At 37.0% G+C, this 23,166-nt stretch overlaps 1 protein-coding gene across 1 annotated transcript in view; it reads left to right on the plus strand.

The window, feature by feature from the left end:
• The first annotated feature begins 2,865 nt into the window (after positions 1 to 2,865).
• The window catches only part of nrip1a (nuclear receptor interacting protein 1a), a 43,351-nt gene continuing 23,050 nt past the window's right edge, over positions 2,866 to 23,166 (plus strand). The window contains 1 exon segment of the mRNA XM_048160037.1: positions 2,866 to 3,131. The gene's annotated coding sequence lies outside the window, so the exon portion shown is untranslated.

The raw sequence follows: 23,166 nt of genomic DNA on the forward strand, positions 1-23,166 counted from the left end.
GGAAATTGTAAAATGCGCTTGGAAAATAATATGATCAGAATATCGACTTCTCTAATAATTATGCACACGCTTTATTAAATTACATTATTTTGTCTGCTACTACAAATCATATTTATATTTTAATGCAGCTACCTATATAGTCAGCATTCATCTCGCTCTGACTTCACAATGCCTATTTTCAGTGACTGTGTCAATATTGTGTTAAACAGTAATTTTCCTCTCTATGGTGGCCTCTTTGGCAAGAACAGCAACCTTTGTATTTGAGTCCAAAGGGGAGATGGCAGTTTGTGCTTCTCACCCCATATCCTTGTTTGCACCTGCCTGCCCAGAGAGCCTTTGCTCTTCCTGGCCATTGAAGGTTCAAGGGAAATCAGTGGAATCAAAGGTCATTGTCTCCTGGCAGACCTAATGTTTTCCTTTGTGACCGTCATATGCTGAGGCCAAAGTCCCTTTGTTTTTGCCTCTGCTCTCTGATCTGGGATCAGTGTTTGAACTGCTATCCGTTTCTAGAGGCACACAGAGGAAAAAGATGTGCTATAATAAATTGATATTGTCTTTCTTTTTTCAGTCAAAAAGAAATTAAGGTTTTTGAGGAAAACATTCCAGGATTTTACTCCATATAGTGGACTTCAATGGGGTACAACGGGTTGAAGGTCCAAATTGCTGTTTCAATGCAGCTTCGAAGGGCTCCACATGATCCCAGCCGAGGAACAAGTGTCAGAATTAAAATTATCAGGACATTTTAATTCTGAAGTGAACTATTAAAGTACAATACTATTGTGTACTAGAGATTAAAAGCAATATAGTAGTATTATTTGTTTAGAAAATTAAAGGATTAGTTCACTTCAGAATTAAAATTATCAGGAAATTTTAATTCTGAAGTGAACTAATCCTTTAATTTTCTAAACAAATAATATTGGTTTTACACTATAGTACACAATAGTATTGTACTATTTTTTTCCTTGAAAAAAGAAATTGTTATCACTCTGCAATATGTTAAAAGTTGTATATATAGTACATCCTACTTACCTGCACATAAAGCAATATAGCAAATCACAAACTGTAACTATATTATCAGCCAGGTCTTTATATAAAGTTGGATATATAAGTATGTCCAACTTTATCTGCATACACTTGTGTAGGGCGATATATTGCATATCTCAACTGCTTGATTGCTTGAATCATTGCACAATATAAACAATATTATTAATCGGTATTATTATCAGCCAGCTCTAATCAGCTAAATGTGACTATGAATATGTTAATATATTATTAATATTAACATCATGATTGTCTGTGAAGCTGCTTTAAAACAATGTGCATTGTGAAAAGTGCTACACAAATAAATTTGACTTGACACGATTTGGGTGGTAACTGAACATTTCACTTTAAACCTTAAACATATTTAGTCAGAGCCCTTAAAAAAATGTGTAAACATCACACAAGAGCAAAAGGTTTTTCTCACAGCTTGTCACACAGTAGTGAAACATGTGACTATCTTGGGAGGGAGAGGGAATCAACTGTAGTAAGGAGGGGCAGCTGGGATGTTAACATCTCTTTGTATGCAAGAGAAAGCTGTGAAAAACTTGATGGCTGATACTATGTCCCATCAGGATATAGCCCATCTGTAACCTCAGCGGGGCATGTTTACTCCAGCCAGAACCGTTGACTGGTCATATGGGGTCCCAAAAGGTGTGAACTTGGTGTAAAAACTGAGACTTCTTAAAGGCTGAACTAGGCAGGAAAGTCAAAGTGTAATGTTTTTGCATTCATTTTAACAACAGCAAACAAAATTAGATTTTAAACTACAATATTTCTTATTATAATAACATTACCAATAAGTAGGCTATGTAGAAATTAATTCAAAATAATAAAAAATCTAAATAAATTTACATGTTCTAATATATTTATGATAGATAGATAGATAGATAGATAGATAGATAGATAGATAGATAGATAGATAGATAGATAGATAGATAGATCTTTTGCTTTATGCAAAAAAAAAACAAACAAACAAAAAAAAAAAATGGGAAGGAAAGACCTCTTCAATCTGAGAGTCATGTGTGCACCTCCTCTGTGCTGGTTACCTTTGATCATACAAGTCATGATCTTATTTAAAGCCCAGGGTTAGGAAGAGGACAGATCTGTGGCTTTAAGGGTGGCGTCCATCAGCATTGTGAAGTCCGATTCATCTTAGCGATTCGATTCGCGCGGATGATTCAGTGAACCGATTAAAATGATTCAATGATTCGAATCATTACTCAAAAGTCTTCTCATAAGTCATTTTACACTTCTTTGATTTGTTATTGTTGTAAAATACAGTTAAATATGGGCAAACAAAAAAAAAATGTATAGCCAAATTTATGATTAATTATAGACTATTTAATATAGGCTATCAAATGTTGTGTTAACATGTCTCCCACCCCACAGATTTTTCCATGGTGACCACCGTTGCAACAGGCCACTATTGTTACTTTAATAAAGTTAAGTTAAATTGGTGTCAGCAACCAGCTATTATCAAACATGCAAGCAAATCAAAAGACAAACTCTGAAAACTTACTGCATTTGAGGAAGATCCCATCTCAACTGTTAAATCCAGTTTAAACTGGTAGGCCTGTGTTTTAACTTGTTTTTAGCTTTTTCCAATCTAGCTTTAAGCTGGCCCTGTCTTGCTATCTTTAAAACTAGCTATCCTGAGATAATTTATTATAGTGTTAGTGGTAATTATTGTTGTAATTATGGTGTTTTGGTGTAACTGTGGTTACCATAATAGTGTGTGTGTGTGTGTACACTCAGGTGATTTACAAACGCTTTGCGAATCGGTTCGGCTGAATCATTACAAGAATGATTCGTTTTCGAATCGGATCTCACTAGCGTCCATGAGGGTAGGAGGAGTGAACATGGCATTGCAGAGTGCCGGGGATACCTTGAATAAACAATTCAGTCAAGCGACTGACTGCAGGACTCAAGAGCACTAGAAAACCGCACATGTGGGGAATAGACGCTGTCAGCCCCAGTCATCTTTCCGTTATTACATCTGAATTGTTCGTAGAGAGAAATATCATATGCGCGTCTCTGACTATTCCCTAAATGCAGCATAATTTTCAACTGGATTCTCTTCATCCGAACAGGTAAGGCTGTGTGTGAAAATACGATTTCTGGTTTATTTTTTCGTCATCAATGCATTTGCAGCAAAGCCAGAATCCGCTATGTATTTTAATGGCTTGTGCGTACTATATAATATAACCAGGGAATATAGGGTGGTGGGAGCTGACGTTTCCATTTTGAGTCCTCATTTATTTCATTGAATGTTTACATGCAGACATGCACGTATAATGTGTGCGGTTGTTTTAAAAAATGCATGTGATCAAACGATTACATGAAAGCGACCAGGACTATACGCATCCTATATCAGAATATAGTTACACATGTACATTTTTAGAGGGTTCACCGGCAAGCACGTGAAATGTGATATAAAAGAGTGGTGTTGTGCTAATAGTAGCCGAGCTCAGTTAAAGTACTAGATACATTGTTACTGTGGTTGTGATAAGAGGATGACTCTGGCACCTTGCTTACCTCATAGTTTATGTTTAGTCTAACCGAGACTCTTCAAGTGCTTGTGTGGAATCTTTAAAGTGCTCCAAGACCTTGCATTGAGAAACAAGACATTATCTCGCATGCTATAAATCTTTTTCTTCTGCGATTCAGCGTTTATGCTTACTGAAAATAATATTGTTTTGTTCAGTGTTGCAGACAGTAGTTTATGAGATTTGTAAGAAGAACATTACATTATTCATATTAATTCGTTGAACATGAGGGTAGTTTTACAAATTAAACCACACTGTTGAAATAGCATTACAATTACACTAATATGAGACTTCAGCCGTTTTTATTTTTATTCTATGTGGAGGTGGTCGCCCCCTTATGGGCGCAGACATGTTGCTATCACATGACCAATTGGGTCATTCAATTGATCAATTTGATACTTTACTATTAGATTTTGTTAACATTTTTAAAAAGTAGGTTATTTACAAAGCATAAACATTAAAGGAAATTTGTCAGCCGCTGTTCCACCGAAAGAAATCGTAACAGTCTGTCAGCTGCGTAACAGCATGTACCACCAACAACGCATGCAATGCGATGTGATTGAATCCAAGAATATGTATTTGTGTAGTTTGTATGAGACAGAAAAAAAGATAAACAGATTTGGCCTGTAGTGGCAGCAGTTTGTAAACATACTACATGCCTCCAGGCCAGTAGGTGTCAGTATAAAGTTACTGAATGCACCTTTATTTATTATGTTTAGGCCTCTGGCCTTTGTTGCTTTTCTCAAATCAGTGTGGAGCTGTTTAACAACATGACCCGAAGAATATAATGTTCAGTGTGTTGACTCATAGGTATTTTCGCATAAATATACCTTATGATATAATTAGACAGTATTGAATGAGCATGGTGTTGTGTCATTAGCTCAGCTGTAATAAATAATAAAACCTACTGTATATTATGATCCGTATGGACACTCTTTTTTTTTAAAGCACATAATGCACTGTATGTGGGAAGTTGTGTTGATGTTTATTTTTGTGTTAAGCTTGACTAAATCAAAACCGCCGAGGTGGTTCTCTTCTTACATCAGACTTTACTCTGTTTGTTCTGGTTTAAAAAAGTACCAAATGTTTGCATTTTGGGAGGATCAGCTTGCTTAAGATCATGATGACATGTAACCCAAAAACCTGAACACCCACTCACATTATGTTAAAGTGTACTTTGTTTATAGTGTGGTTTTGTTTAAAATAATGCTCTTAGGCTTTCTTAAAGAGCTGTGAAGTAAGCTTTTGTTAACAATCTTGTCACTGAAGTCTAGATTAAAGAAGTGGATATCTTGGATAGTGATAACCAGTTAACAGTAATATTTGTGGACAGTTTTCCATATTTGTAAATGGATGATTTCATGTAGCATTTCTTATTATTAAAGGGGTAGTTCACACAAAGATTAAAGTTCAACATTTATTTACCCTGATTTTGCTTCAAACCTGTATGACTTTCTTTTTTCTGTGGAACACTTTTTTTTTTTACGTACATTGAAAATCAGTGGCATCCCACGCTGTTCTTGACCCCAGTTCATTCACTGTATGGACAAAAGCAGTTTTTAAAAATGTCTTCTTTTTAAGGCTTAAATCCCAAGAATCGATCTTTTAGTCTATGCTGTTTTCAGTTGATGAATGAATGAATGGAATTGTAATGTGCATCCCATCCATTAAATTGCAATAATCTTTGTGCTTTGTTACTTTGATATGAAACAAAGTCCCAGATTTCAAATTCTGTCAGTTTTATTATGAAACTCCAACAATAATGTTTTGGCACTGTTTAATGTGATGTGCCTCAGATCAATCTGAGCAGCAGCGCAAAGCATATGTGAGCTGATCATGTCTTTCGCTTTACTACTAGTTACAGCACAAAATAAACATGAATGAACATCAGAAGGTATGTTAAAAAATACAGCTTAGAGAAATCCTTATGTCTCGTGTAATCGCTTGTAAACACGTAATGTTTCATTTACCTCAGAAAAGCTGTTCTGTGACCATAAATTTGTTGTAAATGAACTATAGAGAGGAGCATTTCGTTAAATATATGCACCATATTACATATTCATTATTCGGTTGTTAAGTCTGACATCACGCGGCAGCGCTTCCGGGTCCTAACGCTCTATCTCATACCACAAGAAAACAACAAATGGTGCTAATATACACACACGATGTGGTGTAATACTACAAAAAAATTATAATCATATCCTTTATCTCCATACCAAAATTCCAGATGGCCAGACAATGATTCATCTTTTATAAATCGTTAAAATATTAATGTCTGTGACGCTGTGAGCACGGAGACTGTTGTGTAGACTGTAAGTATTTAAAATGTTTAACTTTTTAAAATGATTGATGTTTTATTCATATGTTTAATATGAATAAATAGCGCTCATAAACAGCCGTCGATGGCAATCTCAAGTGAAATGAGTCGAGGCTTGGACCCGGAAACGGCATTCCTTTACGTCATGACTTAACAAGCGGATATTTTTACTGTTTTTCAATATTTCATGTATGTTTAAATAAGTTAAATTTTTATGACGGCCACTATTTAAATATTTCAAAAAAAAAAAAAAAAGAATTGAAGTAGAAACATAACTATGTAATTATAAAGTTAGTATTGTAACTTTATTATTAAAAAAATCCTTCTGTGTGATATAATTGTTTGTTTACAAATCAGTTAACTTTATCCTTTTAGTAATGTAGTAACAACTAGCATTAGTTGAGAGATTTTTTTTCTTTGAGAAAATTTGCTATGTACCTGATATATCTAAACTAATTGCAATCAAATCAGAATTGTGTCGAATCACAAGCGTGTGAATCGAAATCGAATCAAATTGTGAAATTTGTGTCAATACCAAGCTCTCTTGTGTTCACAGAAGAAAATGTCATACAGGTTTGGAATGATTTGAGAGCGAATAAATTGACACAATTTTAATTTAAGTCATTAGATAGTTAGAGTCATGTATATAGACAAGTCAAAAGATATGGATATCTAAGTTTGTTTTTGTTTATTTTAATTTGTTTTTGATTATGCATAGAAGTGCCAGAGGTTTTCTTCTGTATTTGGTTGGACTCCCAAATGATGCTCATATAGTCCTACAGAGATGTTTGCCAACTTTTGCTTTGTTTTTTCGTTGTTCTGAATAATATTATGATGTCAGTTCATCATATTACAAATTGAATTTCAAAGCTCATGTAACTGGGCTTTGACAGAGTATGCGGTTGGCGTAGAGAGACAAAAATACTGTCATTTTACACAGGGCGGAACAGTAAATGCCATCTGATCATGTGGAAAGAAAGCCAGGATGAGGAAATGGAGGGATGAATTGAAAAGCTGAAATGGTTTGTGTGTGTGTGCATGCATATGGATGGCTGGAAGGGGTTCATTGTTCATGAGATAATGGCAGGATCATCTACCAGACAGGAGGTCACCACGCCCCTCAATCATAACCCATAATTGATTGACCATAATGGAGATTGAAGTACATTATTCATAGTTTGCGAGAAAAAAATTACAGCCAGCCCACTGCGAGATCGGGGTCAGATAAATCAGGAGGAGAGGTGCGCATGCAAGCAACGGCTTGTTGAAGAGACAACCGGCTGAACGTGATCTTGTAAACAACAGGGATCAATGAGATCTCAGCAGCGCACCAGCTTTTAAGAAAAAGACATTTACAGTGCCTCTTAAATTGGCTTGTGTTGTGGTCCGTGAGGAGGGGGGTGGTAAAAAAAAAAGACAAATGCAAGCAAAGAGTCCTGTATTAAACTAATGGCGTAAGCAAAAGTGGAGGGCAAAAGGAAAGAAGCATCTTAAATCATGTCTCCGTGTGCCAGCTCATCTATCAGCAGTACACCACAGAAATGATTTTTCCATCTGTAGAATAGAAATGTCAGCCCGAGGCAAGCGATGTGTATCAGTGATGTTTTTATAGAGTAGGCCAATATTAGGTATGCGATTTATGGCACATGTGCAACTATCCTTAACTTCACATGCTTAAGACTCTTAGCAATCAGAAGCCAAACTTAATGGGTTGGTAGTCAATGCTGATTGTGAAGGGGTTTTTTTATCCGTTTTTACAATATCTCAGTCCATAATCTACTTTTTTATTTACAGATTGTTATGAAGTTTTATAACCAAGTCCACATGGAATATGTGACCACAGAAAGTTCCATATTTCTGCAGAATTGGAATGCCTGTCATTCATAAAATTCTACACATTATATAATAATTGGCTAATGCTAAATGCTAAAGTTGGCCTTAAATAAAAAGTAATCTGCTTACTAAATGTATGTTCGCATTCATTTTTGAGTGCAATGGCCATATCTCAATCCAATCATCAACCCATACATAGAACCAAGTCACCGCCCAACACTTTCACTTGGATATATGTCACAATACAAAAGAAAAAAACATCACTTCTGTTTCATTGTGAGTTTTAGAGGTAGTTTAGCATTTCACACCGTACGACATGTTAACATCCCAGAAGTATTTCATATCAGCTATACCAATAAAGGCTCCATTTACCATATTTATATCCATACCACAGATTTTCCTCAAATCAGCATAGAATATGTGAAAATTGGCTGCAGATTCTGTCTGGAGCTGCTTATAATTTACTACAGTAAATGTCATAGTGACCTTTTGAAACTTTCAAACCAGTCTTTTAGTTGCTTAAGATATTGGCTGATCCTGCAAATATTTTCCAGAAATATTCACCAAAACCACTTCATTTTAGCTCTCTTACGTTGTAGATCAGTTTTGAATGAGGACAGCGGGGTGAGGCGATCATTTCTAACATGTATTGCCCTGGCTTCTGCGTCTATGTCTCTAGACAGCTTTAATGGCTGTAGGGATAAAGGTTTTCGTAGGTCACCATGTGGCAGGATCAGCATAATTGAAGGCTTGAGAGGACGCAGTAGGGGCGATAGTTAAATTGGACTTAAGACTGTTATTCAATGGTGTCTTAATTTAACCACCCTGGGTTATATGAAGCAAATCCCACTGAGAAAAGTGGCTCACTCGAATGCCAATCATTCCTCACCGATCCTGAGACTTTTGAAGGTTACAGGGCTGTCTGTGGCTGGGCTGACGGATTGATGTATGTCCCCCGTTGAGCAGAGAATTCAGAGTCCAAGGCCGCCGCAGTGCTGTCCTATTAGGGGGGATTGTCCTTCACAACTTCTTAGCCGCCTGTCCTTTCTGGAGCCTACAGAGCTCAGGCAAGGGCATTGTGTCTGCTACAATAAGCCGAGCCGTGGAGTGCTTCACCCACACATAATTATATGGCTTTAATGCAAGCATCTTTCACCGTTCATCCGCTCACACCAGCAAGCGCTGTGTTGTCAGAGGGAGTCGGTGGATGTATCCCTACTTCATTATGACTTGCTCTTCGGAGGGCTTTTTTAGAAATTAAATTGGTTCAGCAATTAACTAAAAGGGGATTTTTAGAATTTATGAATGACTGAGAAGATTGATATATTGCAAGAGTGGAGAGCGGCATGTGCAATGGATGTGAGGCAGAGGTAATGGATTTATTGTCACATTGAGAGGCACATGAAATGCGGTTAGGTGCGAGAATGACCATTTCCACGTTTTAGGACCGTAACGGTTAGGTGATCAGACTTGGTGGCGTTGTCTTTTTGTTTGAGACTGGTTTTTGCCAGGTACTGTGAAAGAAAAGTCTTTTCAAGGAGCTCTGTGGTGGCATTACGACACGAGTGATTTCACCGGCTGCATTTTTGTGTACCCAGTACGATAAGATATGAGGTCATGCTTGCTAGATGTTGTTAGGAAAATCTAATCCAACGGTTGCCTGCCGAGACAAAGACGGCTCTATGCCGAGCAGATCAAGAAAAAAATGCACAGCTTGAACTTAGACCTTCGAGGTGTTTCTTAAGAGTTAATTAAACAGAATTCATTACCAGGTAATCTATAACATATGGTGAGAAAAGATTATTGTGCCACCACTTTGAATACAAACGCTGGGTATTACCGCCTGCTCATGAACTGAGTATTGGATGCAGCAGGGCGGTTTGATGATATATTCTTTGTCACGGTGGAAATGTGTCAACTGGTAGATATTTTTCTGTCCTGTTTATACTGCGATATATCTTTTAAATCAGGCTGTATAGATGTGCTTATGTATTTTATTTTATTATTATATTTTAACAGCTTCAAATGTTGCTTATTATTTAGTCATGTATTTTTAATGCATTACTCTTTTAGTCTTTTTTACTGTGTTAGTCTACATGATGAGAAACATATTTATTATCTAAACTATATAGTGCTGAAATAACTAATTTATGTAGTTATATACACCTTTAAGCATAACAAGATTACCAAAAAAAATAAAAATGACACAAAGCACAAAATATTGAATGTCTTCACTGTTGGGCGGGTAACCTTGTATCTCCAAAAATGCTAATTTTTTTAGAAAATGGAAAAAAAACCCACTATTTTTTAAAATAATTAAACACTGCTTTGTCAAAGTTAATATTGTGGTTTTATATTATTAAAGTGTAAGACACTTGCATGAGCCATTATAATATTAACATTTTACCAAAACCAAGCTGAAATGGAGTTACAATGTTTTTCACCAGCAAATTTCTGAGAATTTAGGACGTGTGTGTTTTGTCCATCATTAGAACGGCTGCATCTGAGGTAGTAAGTGCAGTGCATTAGATTACGTTTTCATCAACTTACAGGTTATAGCTATGAGGGCACTTAGTTTTTTCTGACATTTGGAAAAAAATGTCATGATATTAAAGATGATGTGCTACGCACAGGATATTTAAGGCAATCAGACTCTGACAAATGCTAGACTAAAACACTCTTCTCCACTCCTCAAATACATAAAACATTAGAGCTGGGACAATAAATTTATTCATCTCGATTCGTGAATTGATTCTGAGATTTTCAGAATGTATTGCAATTCTCTCTTGAATCGATTCTGAGCTTAGTTTTTAAAGGGTTTGTTCACCCAAAAATGAAAATTCCTGTCATTTATTACTCACCCTCATGTCGTTCCACACCTGTAAGACCTCCGTTCATCTTCGCAACACAAATTAAGATATGTTTGTAAAATCCGATGGCTCAGTGAGGCCTGCATTGCCAGCAATAACACTCCCTTTTTCAAATGCCCAGAAAGCTACTAAAGACATATTTAAAACAGTTCATGTGACTACAGTGGTTCAACCTTAATTTTATAAAGTGACAAGAATACTTTTTGTGCGCCAAAAGTAACAAAATAGCTACTTTATTCAACAATATCTAGTGATGGCCGATTTCAGAAAACTGCTTCATGAAGCTTCGAAGCTTAATGAATCATTTGTTTCGAATCAGTGGTTTGGAGCACGTATCAAAGAGCCACGTGCACTATTGAAGTTTCAAAACACTTATGACGTAACAAAGCCTCGTTTACTGAAATCTTAGGATTTTGGCACTCTGAACCACTGATTCGAAACAAAAGATTCGTAAAGCTTTGAAGCTTCATGAAGCAGTGTTTTGAAATCGCCCATCACTAGATATTGTGGAATAAAGTCGCTATTTTGTTATTTTTGGCGCACAAAAAGTATTCTCATCGCTTTATAACATTAAGGTTGAACCACTGTAGTCACATGAACTGTTTTAAATAAGTCTTTAGTAGCTTTCTGGGCATTGAAAGTGTTAATTATCTTGCTGTCAATGGAGGCCTCACTGAGCCAATTAGATTTTATCAAAAATATCATAATTTGTGTTCCGGAGATGAACAAAGGTCTTACGGTTGGAACGACATGAGGATGAGTAATTAATGACAGAATTTTCATTTTTGGGTGAGCTAACCCTTTAACAGCAGATTGCACTCTATGCTAGTTTTTAACCGCACGCTCAAATGCAAACGAAGAAGAGTTTCGTGGAGTTTCGTTTCTTCAGTTTGAGGATCCAATGGAGATACAAAGTTTAGTCACAAGCTCTTTTTAATACTTTTTATTGGTTAAATATTTGCAAAACCCACAGACAGACATAAAGGGTAACGAATAGTAATGATTTATGAAAAAAAAAAAAAAAAGATGAAATGTGGAGATACAAGGTTTCCGCCAGACAGCGACGATATATAATAAAATACTTCCTGCTATAATAACTACATTTTATGTTGTTATATATTATCTGATATATACTGTTACTTTGTGGTTGGGCCTTTGGCACGGAGTATGAAGATCTTTAATGGGAACATTGTTTCTCTATGTTTTGGAGTCACCCATTTCATCAAATGGGTCTCTACAGCTAGTAAACGAACCTCTTATGGCCACAGGCACTGAGAATAAGAGGGAACAACATGTTCAGCCAAATAATATGTTCTTTAAAGACATTTAATATTTTCTTGTATGCTACGCTCTGGGTGGATGGAACCAAAAGATTGTGCCGTAAAATGTTTCAGACATGCTCTGTGGTTGTATTGGCATCACAGAGAGGTGTTCAAGGTTTTTGAAAATGTTTGAACCGTCAGAGAGTTCATGGTCAAGGGCTGTTTAGCGTGAGTGTCTGGAAAGTCCTCTGGCCATGATTTGGCAGAGAGCGAGTGGTGATGGCCAGCAGATCCACTGCACTAAAGCATAAACTGGACTAATCTGTTTCCGAGCAACAGCAGGCACCCCTTCACAACACGTTCTGGGTGTGTAGTTCATGCCGTTACCCGGGGGATGCGGTTTTGTTGAGTTCAGCTCGTGGCACATTTATTTGGAGTAGTCTGGTTGCCCTCCGTGTTTGGTCTGTGGAAGGAATCTGCGGTGTTGGAGAGACAGAAACACCAGGGACAGCTGGGTAAACATTACAGTTCTGTGTTTTCAACATGCCACTTTGATATGTTAATTCTTAGTGCTTTTGAGGTGAGATATGTAGTCTTTTTTGTTGTGGTCATGTGTGCTTTTTTTGTTTTGTTTAAAGGTTTTATTGCCGCCTTTGCGCTTTGAGCGAAAAGTGTCACCTCATTCATCACAAAGAGGCAGCTGTTTTTCCATTTGATAGTCATCAGTAAATCAGAACATTACCCTTCCCCCAAGTAGCACATAGTCGCATACTAAAGAGAGCAGCTTTCCGAGACCTTGGAAGTGGTGGACATGTCTTGGTCAAACCGTTGAGGATGACGCTGTCGTCACCTTTTGCGCATGTTGTTAGACCTGACCCAGAGGGCCAGATTGTTTCCCACCAGGGTGAGATAATTATCATCCAGGCTGCTTTGGAACAGCACTTTACTGTTCGTTGTTGTATTTTTAGTGGGCATCTCCAATAATGGGGGCCGAAACCTGATCCAGCTTGCTCTGTTGAGTGGATTAAGGCAGTTTATCGGTAGTGTGCCATCCACAGTTCAAGGTTGACATCCACTTTAGGAGTCAAACCAAGGTCAAGCATGGTTTAATAAGCTGTTTTGTCAGGTCAGGACACATGATCTTCCCTCGACCAGTGATTTGGGTTAATTATGACCAATGATCTCTCTGGAGCTGAGAAAACAAGGCTCCAGGAAGAAAGCTCTGTGTCAGACGACCTGAACACATGATTTGTTATTTGTGGAAGGTAACAGCCTCAAGTAAGGTGTTAGGCACTTTAAGGTGAACTGTGGTGAAAGTGATCATTATTTTCATTTGGGGTGGGAAATGTATATACAAATCCATTCAAGGTTTGGGAACCAGATGATTTTTGGATGCATTAAATTGTTCAAAAGTGACAGTAAAGACTTTTTATTTTACAAATGCAGTTCTTCTGAACTTTCTATTCCTCATAGAATCACTATGTATATTATTAATGTATATTATTGGATTTCTTAGAAGATCCTAACTACATATTCAGGGTTGGGCTGACCAAATGTAAAAATTATGAATAAACAATCAAAAAGCAAGAAAACAAGCTGAATATTGGGTGGACAATTCCTGCATGCATGATGAGAGCCTGGCTATTTTAATTCCTTTGCCTCAAGACAAATTAATATGACCTTAAAGTGTTTTGTGATGTATCCCACCACCAAAGTTTTGTCCTAAAAAATTTTATTACGGTAAGAGGATTTTCTAAAACCCACCATTGAAAACTTCAAAAGCTTTAAAAAGGATTTTTTTTCCAAATGCTAGATGGGCAGACTGATGTGATAGTTCTTAGCACAGACCTCATGGTATTTTTTTTTTTTGCTGTGCTGTGTTCATTTGTGGCATCAGCAGAAAGGAACTAGAACACAGAATCAGAACTGCTACGGTAGGGTAGAATTATTTGGGCCAAAGTGCATAAAATGGAGGCCACTTGTTGGATAGTTAAATCTTGCTGATAGCAGAACCTTATTGTTTTAATCTGTACATAGGCTATTTTTGTAGATGTAAACATCTACAAGTTCTAGTCCAGTGATCTCACTAGCACAGTATGTGTTACATAAGATAGGATAACTTGTATTAGGAGTCCACTTACAGGCAAATCGATCTGTTTTCAAAGTGAATCTAAGGGGATTTGTGATAATCTAAAACGACAGTTACGACCTTAATACCCTTTTGATACACGTCGACGTGACCCTGTGCAAACCAGACCTCAACTCTGGTCAACTGCAGTGACACAGTTTCACATATGCTTCAGTTAACCTCCATTTTATGCACAGCAGGCCAACAATTTTCAGCTTTTATGTGCCATTTTGTTGTTTATGTAACTGTGGTTTGCCTGACATTCATAGCTAGAAGTCTCTGATTTAGCTGGCCTGTTTTTTGAAAAGATATGCACTTTTTGTGGTTTGACCTCGCTGATTAGGAGGAGATTAGAGCTGACCTGAAAACATTTGAATGGCGTAAATAAGGGCAATGATATAATTGGAGCTCGGGTCTGCTCATCCACTATCCGCCTGCTCGGTTCGTGTGGGTGGCGAGGCCAGCAAGGAGAGCTGAAGGTGATAAAACATCCAAGTTGCCTGTAAATGAGATGAAGACTGGAGCAGCACCGGGTTCAGCCATTAAAGATGTTTTATAGCAGCCCTGCGTACTCTTCCCCTCCTGAGGTGCACACACGTAAACCTATCTATCAAAGGGAATTGACCTGCCTTTGAGTGATCACTTCACAAGACCTGCTGTTGTCATGAAAACATTCGCATGTCCTTCATGTAGACAGCAACACCACTCGATTAGGGTACAAAAGATATCCGATGTGTTATTTGAAAAATATAGTTCCTTAAAATGTGATTGCGATCACTCAGATTTTGAAATTTTGAACAAATGTGGAGCTTGAAAGATACAACACTGAAAACGATACTAATAAGTTGCGCAATTGAACTGGTGTGACATTTTTTTTAAACAAAAATCAGGAAAAAAATTGAGTTTGGGAATTTGAAACATCTTGCAAAAGTCAGAAACTACCATTGGTCTGTGGCGATTGTATAACCGGTAGGTTTTGTCTGGGGAGTGGAAATTTTCTCTGGTTAATTTCTTCTGTTCAGTCCGTCGAGGTCAGACGTCTGCGACTAAAAACGTGAACACACTGGGGAGCTGCTTTATACTAGAAATTACAGTTGTAATTCTAATTGAAAGCTCTTTTTTATGTTTAATACTGTAACGCTGCTTGTTTTATCAGATTCTGTTGTAAAACGTGATACATAAACATGACGTGACTTTACTGGAGTGTCAAATTGAAGCACTCATGCAGACATATCCACATCCCTATGATCGGATGCTTTCTTAACAGCTGTTTTCTCACCGCTGTCATTTATGTTGTTTATTTTGTTATTGAAAGGAAAACACATAGCACATAGTTACATATTCATCTAAATGCCATTTGCTGCCGTGTGGGCTGCCGTTGGGATGTATGCTAACGGTATACCGCTGCTTAGGTCTTTCAAACTTCTTTTTACCCCTAAGTAAAGAACGAAAAATAACTTTGCTGTGAGTATATCAAGGCCTTTTTAGTGTTTAAAACCGAAATTTGGTTCGCAAAAATGTTGTTGTGGGCTAGCATCCAACAAGTTATTAGCACACAGAGCTGTCGTATTTCTCTTCGAGTGATATTTATTTCTCTATCAATCTTCCACACTGTTCCCAACCGATTTGCCTGTATTCGGCGGATGCCCTTGTATGCCCTCGGTAACAGCGGATAGTGAAGCTGCCCTCTGAGCTCGTGGAACAAAGCAGAAAATAAAGTTGCTGCCTGCAAAGTGCTGCAGTGGGTGGCTTTAACATTCCCATCCACTTTCAGCTCCTGCTAACCTTGCTGAGCTCTGACATCATCCTGGAACAATGTCAGATCCATGTAGATGAATATAATTAAACAAGTGCTTATCATCCAGCCGGGAAAAGTTTAGTGGCAGGTCAGCCATGTTTGCCTCTCTTTCCGCTGAAGGTCGGATGAGGGTTAGACAGGCAGTTTGCAGGCTGGAAGGTATGTGAAAGACATAAAACACACTGTAGACCAACACAAGAATCTTTTTCAGAGCACAAAAAAAAATCTATTTTTACACTAGCTTGTTATTTACATTGAGCTCTGTCGGGCCAGACTATATTGGAAAAATTGAGTACCAATGTAAAATTTACCACAGTTACCACAGTTTCCTCATATTCCACAGTTAAAACTGTAAAACAAAAATGAATTAATATGTAATATAACAGAAGTAACTATGTATTTTATTGAAAACTATGGTGGCAAATAAAAAAAGAGTAAGTATTAATGAATTATATGGCAAATTGTGAATATATCAGTATGTAGTAGCATATCAATATGTAAATATATATCACATATATCAATATGCAAAAAAAAAAGGCCAGATAATTTAATAACAGACAAAAGCATTGAATAGATATTTCACAATGTATTAGATGACAATATTTTTTTATTTCCATATCGGTGAACATAAACCAATCACTGTCAACAGTTCACAGTAATGTTTTGCAATTGATTTTGTCATTCTGTCTGTGGTAGACTTGGGCTGTTTACATTAGACATGTTTGTGGTATTCAGTCTGCAATGTTTTAAAATTGATGGTCTATGTAAAGTACTGTCTTTGGTTGTTTGTCAGCATCTCATGCCATTAGAGTCACGTTTAATACATTGTGTTGAAGTTGAGAGTAGTTAAACTTAAAGTAGTTAAAGTAACAAGTCGTTAAAAAAAGCAACTTATGGCTTTTGTTACATTCTCCGCACTCCATGAATGTGTCCTGTGTGAACAAAAAATTACCTTTTCATTACCTAAAAAAATGAGATGCAAAATTGTTACATTTTTGTATACAGTGTATTGAAATGATATTATAATCATAACTATTTTTTAAAATTGAAATACTATTGATTTTGCCACAAATATAGCCATTGCTTCTGATATCACGTTAAATCATAAATGAATAACTAAATAAATGCTCTATATTAACGTCAAATGTGTAGCCTTACTATTTACACAAGATTTTAAAGGGTTAGTTCATCCAAAAATTCTGTCATTAATTACTCACCCTCATGTCATTCCACACCTGTAAGACCTTTATTCATCTTCGGAACACAAATTAAGATATTTTGATGAAATCCGTGACGTTTTTTTGATCCTCCATTGAAAGCAACAAAATTAGTACATTCAATGTCCAGAAAGGTACTAAAGACATCGTTAAAACCGTCAATGTGACTACCGTGGTTCAACCTTAATGTTATGAAGCGACGAGAATACTTTTTGTGCGTAAAAATGAAACAAAAATAATGACTTTATTCAACAATTTTTCCTCAGTCTGTTAAGCAGTTGGCGCAGTGCTGGGTTTCCGTGTTTATCTCCAAATGCCGGCTCATTATTGGCCGGCTCCTGCGTCAGCATCGTGATGAGGCGTTGGCCAATACTGAGCCGCCGTTTGGACGTAGAACCTGGAAGCTGCAACAAAAATAACGTAGCAGAGGAGAGACAAATTTGCAAATAAAGTTATTATTTTTGTTTTGTTTTCGCACACAAAAAGTATTCTCATCGCTTCATAACATTAAGGTTGAACCACTGTAGTCACGTTGACTATTTTAACAATGTTTTTACTACTTTTCTGGACATTGAATGTGCTAATTTCGTTGCTTTCAGGGGAGGATAAGAAAACCTCTTGGATTTCATCAAAAATATCTTAATTTGTGTTCTGAAGATGAACGAAGGTCTTACCGGTGTGGAACGACATGAGGGTGAGTAATAAATGACAGAAATTTCATTTTTGGGTGAAGTAACCTTTTAACATGCATTATAAAGGAAAACATTAACATGCAGGTGACTTGTAATAATTAATGAGTTGAAATCGAAAATTGTTACAACTAGGATTTGCAACCTAACCAGTGAGTAAACGTGGCTCCAAAATGAGGCAACCTGCCACGGCTAAAGCCGTGGTGTTAGGTCTCAGCTTTGAATTCTAGCGAGTTCCAGCGAAACCATTTGCTTAAGATAGCATGAGGCACAATATGTTACTTAATAAGGCAAGGGATTTTTAGAGTCCTCCGCCATTAGCTGCTGAAATAATCTCCTCCCTGAATGGGAAAAGGCAGCAGTGAAGGGAGTAAAAACGAGTGCACTGCATAGCCTTTGGATAGGAGCAGTATTTAATTAAGATCAGCCTGTCTCACATACATGCTGGCTGATAAGGGCTCCAAAGCACATCTGGCAATATGAGAGCTTGATCTCTCTTCGCTGGGGTTAATGAAGGTGGTCTCTGCTGAGTTATGTGATAAAACTCAGCTGAACTTTTCTTTTGTCCAGTAAAAAAAGTGGAAGACTATATGTGACCTATTTTCTCCAGCACAAAGCAAAGAGTCCCAATGAAATAAGTTTAAAGGGCTTGGAATGGAATCTTGTGGAAATAGAATTACATTGATCTGAAAGGTTATTACAAATATAAATATGGCATTGATTCAGTACTCTCTGTATGAAACATTTCTACATAGTAAATCACTATGGCAATAGTGGAAGATATATTTAATATTCTTCATATATTTGCAAGCAATGCAAATTATGATTTTGCAATGATTTTAATGTGCTTTTTATATGAGGGTCAATGACATGACGTGCATATTTTTGTGTCCAAGTGCATTATTTTCTTTTAAAATAATTTGATAAATTCATGACTTGTATCACTTTATTCTATAAAACCTATTTAGTTTGAATTTATCTTCAGTACATTTTGATAATAAATATTATTCTATGTTTTGGTATGTTTAAATCCCCAAAATGTCAGGTGGCACAACCATCCTCACAAATGAACAGACTAAGAAAACTATTTATAATTGTATTTTATGGCATAATTTTATGTTTGAAACCTTTCATAAACAAATTTCATAAATATGGCATCCAAGGCATCCAAGTAGAAGCCTGTTCAATGTAAAATTAGTTACAAAAGTCAGGTGGTGCAACTTAAGCTAGGATTGTCTGTTACTATTCTATTTTTTTTTTATTATTGTTCTAAAATGTTGGCTATAAGATATTTTACACTGTCAATTATTTTCATGATGATTATTTTTTTAAAATAATTTTAGATGCCACTATCGTATGAAGTAAAGGAAAATCAGTCACACTTTATATTAAGTGTCTTTAACTACTATGTACTTACATAAAAAGACAGTTAGGTATGATGTACTTGCTACTGCTGCTACTGAGGTGGGATACGGGTAAGGTTAGGAGACGTTTGGTGGGTTTAAGGGTGGGTTAAGGGGTAAGGGAAGGGTCAACATTGTATTAATTATAGATGCCATTACAGAAATTAATTACAGATTTAATATGCAGACGTTTTAACTTTAAAATCATCAAATAATAATTCAAAATGAACAAATGGCTGAAAAACTAGAGTGTGATTAGTTATTGTATTGAATGCATTTACTGATATACTTGAATTATTTTTTAAAAGTAAAATCGAATGCTAAAGACACTAAATTCCTGGCCACTTTTAATGCAATAATTATAAATTAATTTGAATAAAATACACAACCACAAAATAATAATGTGTAAGGCACTGGAGACATTTCACTTATATGTATTTCAGAGTTAATCTTCAGCAACATTACTTTTTTAATTAAAATTTAATTTAAATAGTTATTTAATATTCAGCTCATAGAGAAATTGCATAAAAGAATGTATATGAAATATGTAATAAATATTTTTTATATTCTCAGATGCCTTAAAAATAAAGTTTTATGGTATTATTTTTTTTATTTATTATTCTATTCAAATTCTTTACTTTTTATTTAAGCCATGTCACCCAGCTCTCTGGATCGCCTCTTATGGCCCATGATGTTGACCTTAGTCTTAAAGGAGAAGACAGACTAACTAATCAGCCTTTCCATTTTGCCCATGAACGTAACCTCTGATCTCAGGGTCACCTCATCTCAGTCCTTATCAGGACCCCTGGCAGTTGTTCAACATGTTGCCTTATAAGAAATGGATACCACTCTCCTCAGATATCCCTACAGAGTATTAAGGGGTAAGAACAAGGATTTGTCACGGTATATACCTGCACTTGAGTGATGTGAAAGGCAAATGTGTCCTAGCATTCCACTGACTTGTGTAAACTTAGCTTTGCAGGCCAACCTGCATGTGTTGTATTTTCAGATAAGATATCTGGCAACATGTTTTCAGCCATACCAGGCTGGGATGATGAACAACGCTGAATTCTGTCCCCTCCTGATCACCCTCCTGAGGTTAATCTAAAAACCGCTCTATGCAGGCTAAAGCACACCCAAGTGCAGGACAAGAACAGCTGGGTATCAGTGGAGCCACGGTTGGCAGGGTGTTGGGTTTCATCTGCCGAGGGGGTCAATTCTACTTCCTCGGAAGGGGGCCCGGGCCTCTGAGAATCTGTCATCGTTCACGTTGTAAACGCTCTGCATGTATCTGTTTTTGACCTGCCAGAAAAAGACCCCTATCAAGGGTGGACATCCAAGAAGTGTTAATGCAATAGCATTCAGAGTAGTTCAACCATGCATTGAGGTGGCAAGTTGTAATTACATAAAATGGTGTATATTTAATTAGTGAAAAAAATTGTATTACTTGGCTGAATTTTTAAATGTTACATTTTTACACAATATTTTGAATTAATTATTTTTAGTTTAACAACTTTTTGTACTTGAATTCATTTTTTTTTTTTTTGTAATGCCAATCGATCTGATTAATGTTTTGATGTATTTGATGTAAGTGATCAACTTCTTTCGAAAATCAAAAATAATATTTTTAGGCATTTTTGGCCAAAATTTTGTGGTGGAAAGGGATACACTGCAAAATTCATGTGCATTCATTTTTGTAATTGCTTTATATGGCATGCATGTGGCATGCGACTGTTATGGATGGCGTTCAAATTGGTGCAGCACTACATCAGTGTGCAAAAGCTATCTGACCTCCTTTTAAGCACCCTTATTCTTCTGTTCCCCCCCCCCGTTTCATCTCTTAGAGTAGACGATGCACTGCCTTCATATTGCAAATCATATCTTTGGCTTGACAAGCAGATAACTGTGCGATTCCACTGTGGTGTGAGGTTAGAGGTACACGGCTCTATGAAATTTTTCATCACTGGGAATGATAACACAGGCGGCCATTGAAGAAAGGCAGGATATTTGAGATATCTATCAGGGTACCGTGAAGGATTTTTTTTTTTTTTTTTTTTTGTCTTGCAGCTTCAGTTCAAGGACGCCTGCAGGCAGCACGACCCTCGCTGTGCTTCTGACGTGACTCAAGGTCACGCACACTCACCCTCTGACATTCACTCACTACAGACAGAGAGGAAGAGTGTGTGTTACTGAGCGAGAGAGTGGGGGAAGGGAGAGAGAGAGGATGGGGTTGCAGTAAAAGTCATCTTCCCCTGTGTGCTCTGAGTAAACAGTTCACTTTGCTCTGTGTGAGCGCAGCCAGGGCCTCATTTGCTCAGCCGTTTTTACTCATCTCTCCCATTTGCAGACAACTTGAGACATGCTGTTCTCTGGCTGCCTCTCGGTAGGACCGTTTGTCATGTCAGGGGGTTTTATTTGACTTAAGTATGAGTTATCTCAAACTCGGCTCTGAAATTAATGCACCTTTAAATTCTGTGCCGTTTCAAGCCTTTATAGTTCTTTTATGTGATCAGTACTGAGCACTCAGGATATTGAGACAGCATACGCTTCCATTCTCTGCTAAACGGATGCTGTTGTTATAATATAAGTAGATACATTACGACATATTGTATATTGATGATCTACCCAAAACTACATATTTTCATAATCGACTGGTCAGAACAAAGCTTTATATTATTAGCCTGGTTTAGCATGTCTGCCATAAGCATTTCTTAAAGGGGTTAGCTCACCCAAAAATGAAAATAATGTCATTTATTACTCACCCTCATGTTATTCTACTCCCGTAAGACCTTTGTTCATCTTCGGAGCACAAATTAAGATATTTTTGATTAAATCCGTTGGCTCAGTGAGGCCTCCATAGACAGAAATGCCACTGAAAATCTCAAGATCTGTAAAGATACAAAAACATATTTTAAAACAGTTCATGTGACTACAGTGGTTCTACCTTAAAGGGATAGTTCACCCAAAAATGAAAATTTGATGTTTATCTGTTTACCCCCAGGGCATCCAAGATGTAGGTGACTTTGTTTCTTCAGTAGAACACAAATGATGATTTTTAACTCCAACCGTTGCCGTCTGTCAGTCTTATAATGCGAGTCAATGGGAACTCTATCAATAAGAGTCGAAAAAACTTGCATAGACAAATCCAAATTAAACCCTGCGGCTCGTGACGACACACTGATCACGCTCTGACAACAGAAGTAACGTCTATCACTCTTGTTGAAGTATACGCGCGGGACATCACTGCCGTTGTCAGAGCGCGATCAGACCTCACTAACCGAGTGCTGAATGCAGTTGGACATAGTGGCATATTAGAGGTAAAAATAATATAAATACTGTTCGTTTTCTCACACAAAACGATCGTTTCATGTCTTAGGACATCAATGTGTCGTAACGAGCTGCAGGGTTTAATTTGGATTTGTCTGTGCATGTTTTATTTACTCTTATAAAGAAGTTCCCATTGACCCACATTATACGGCTGACAGATGGCAACGGTTGGAGTTAAAAATCATCATTTGTGTTCTACTGAAGAAACAAAGTCACCTACATCTTGGATGCCCTGGGGGTAAGCAGATAAACATCAAATTTTAATTTTTTCACTTTAATATTATAAAGCGACAAGAATATTTTATTCGTACGCAACATTCGGATCTCCTATCAAACGGCTAAACAGTTGAAATCACGTGACTTTGGCGCTCTGAACCACTGATTCGATTCGTAAAGCTCCGGAACAGTGTTTTGAAATTGACCATCATGAGATATTGTTAAAGTCGTTATTTTTTTTTGTTTTTTTGGCGTTTTAAATATGCTTTAGTACTTTTATGGATCTTGAGATTTTCAGTGGCATTGCTCTCAATAGAGGCCTCACTGCTAGGGCTGGGCGATATATCGCATGCGATTCTCACGCGCATTTTGTCAGTAAAGCCGGTTCCCTGATTACGAAGACTTCGATACTGAACGCGATTTTGCGTGGCTTGTCCGTGAACTACGGCTCTGTCTATTAAAAGGCGCTCCATTTGAAAGCAGGTGATGGCGATTTAGCGGTAATCAGGGAACCGGCTT

Source organism: Megalobrama amblycephala, linkage group LG16 (assembly GCF_018812025.1).
Source record: "Megalobrama amblycephala isolate DHTTF-2021 linkage group LG16, ASM1881202v1, whole genome shotgun sequence".
NCBI classification, from domain to species: domain Eukaryota; kingdom Metazoa; phylum Chordata; class Actinopteri; order Cypriniformes; family Xenocyprididae; genus Megalobrama; species Megalobrama amblycephala.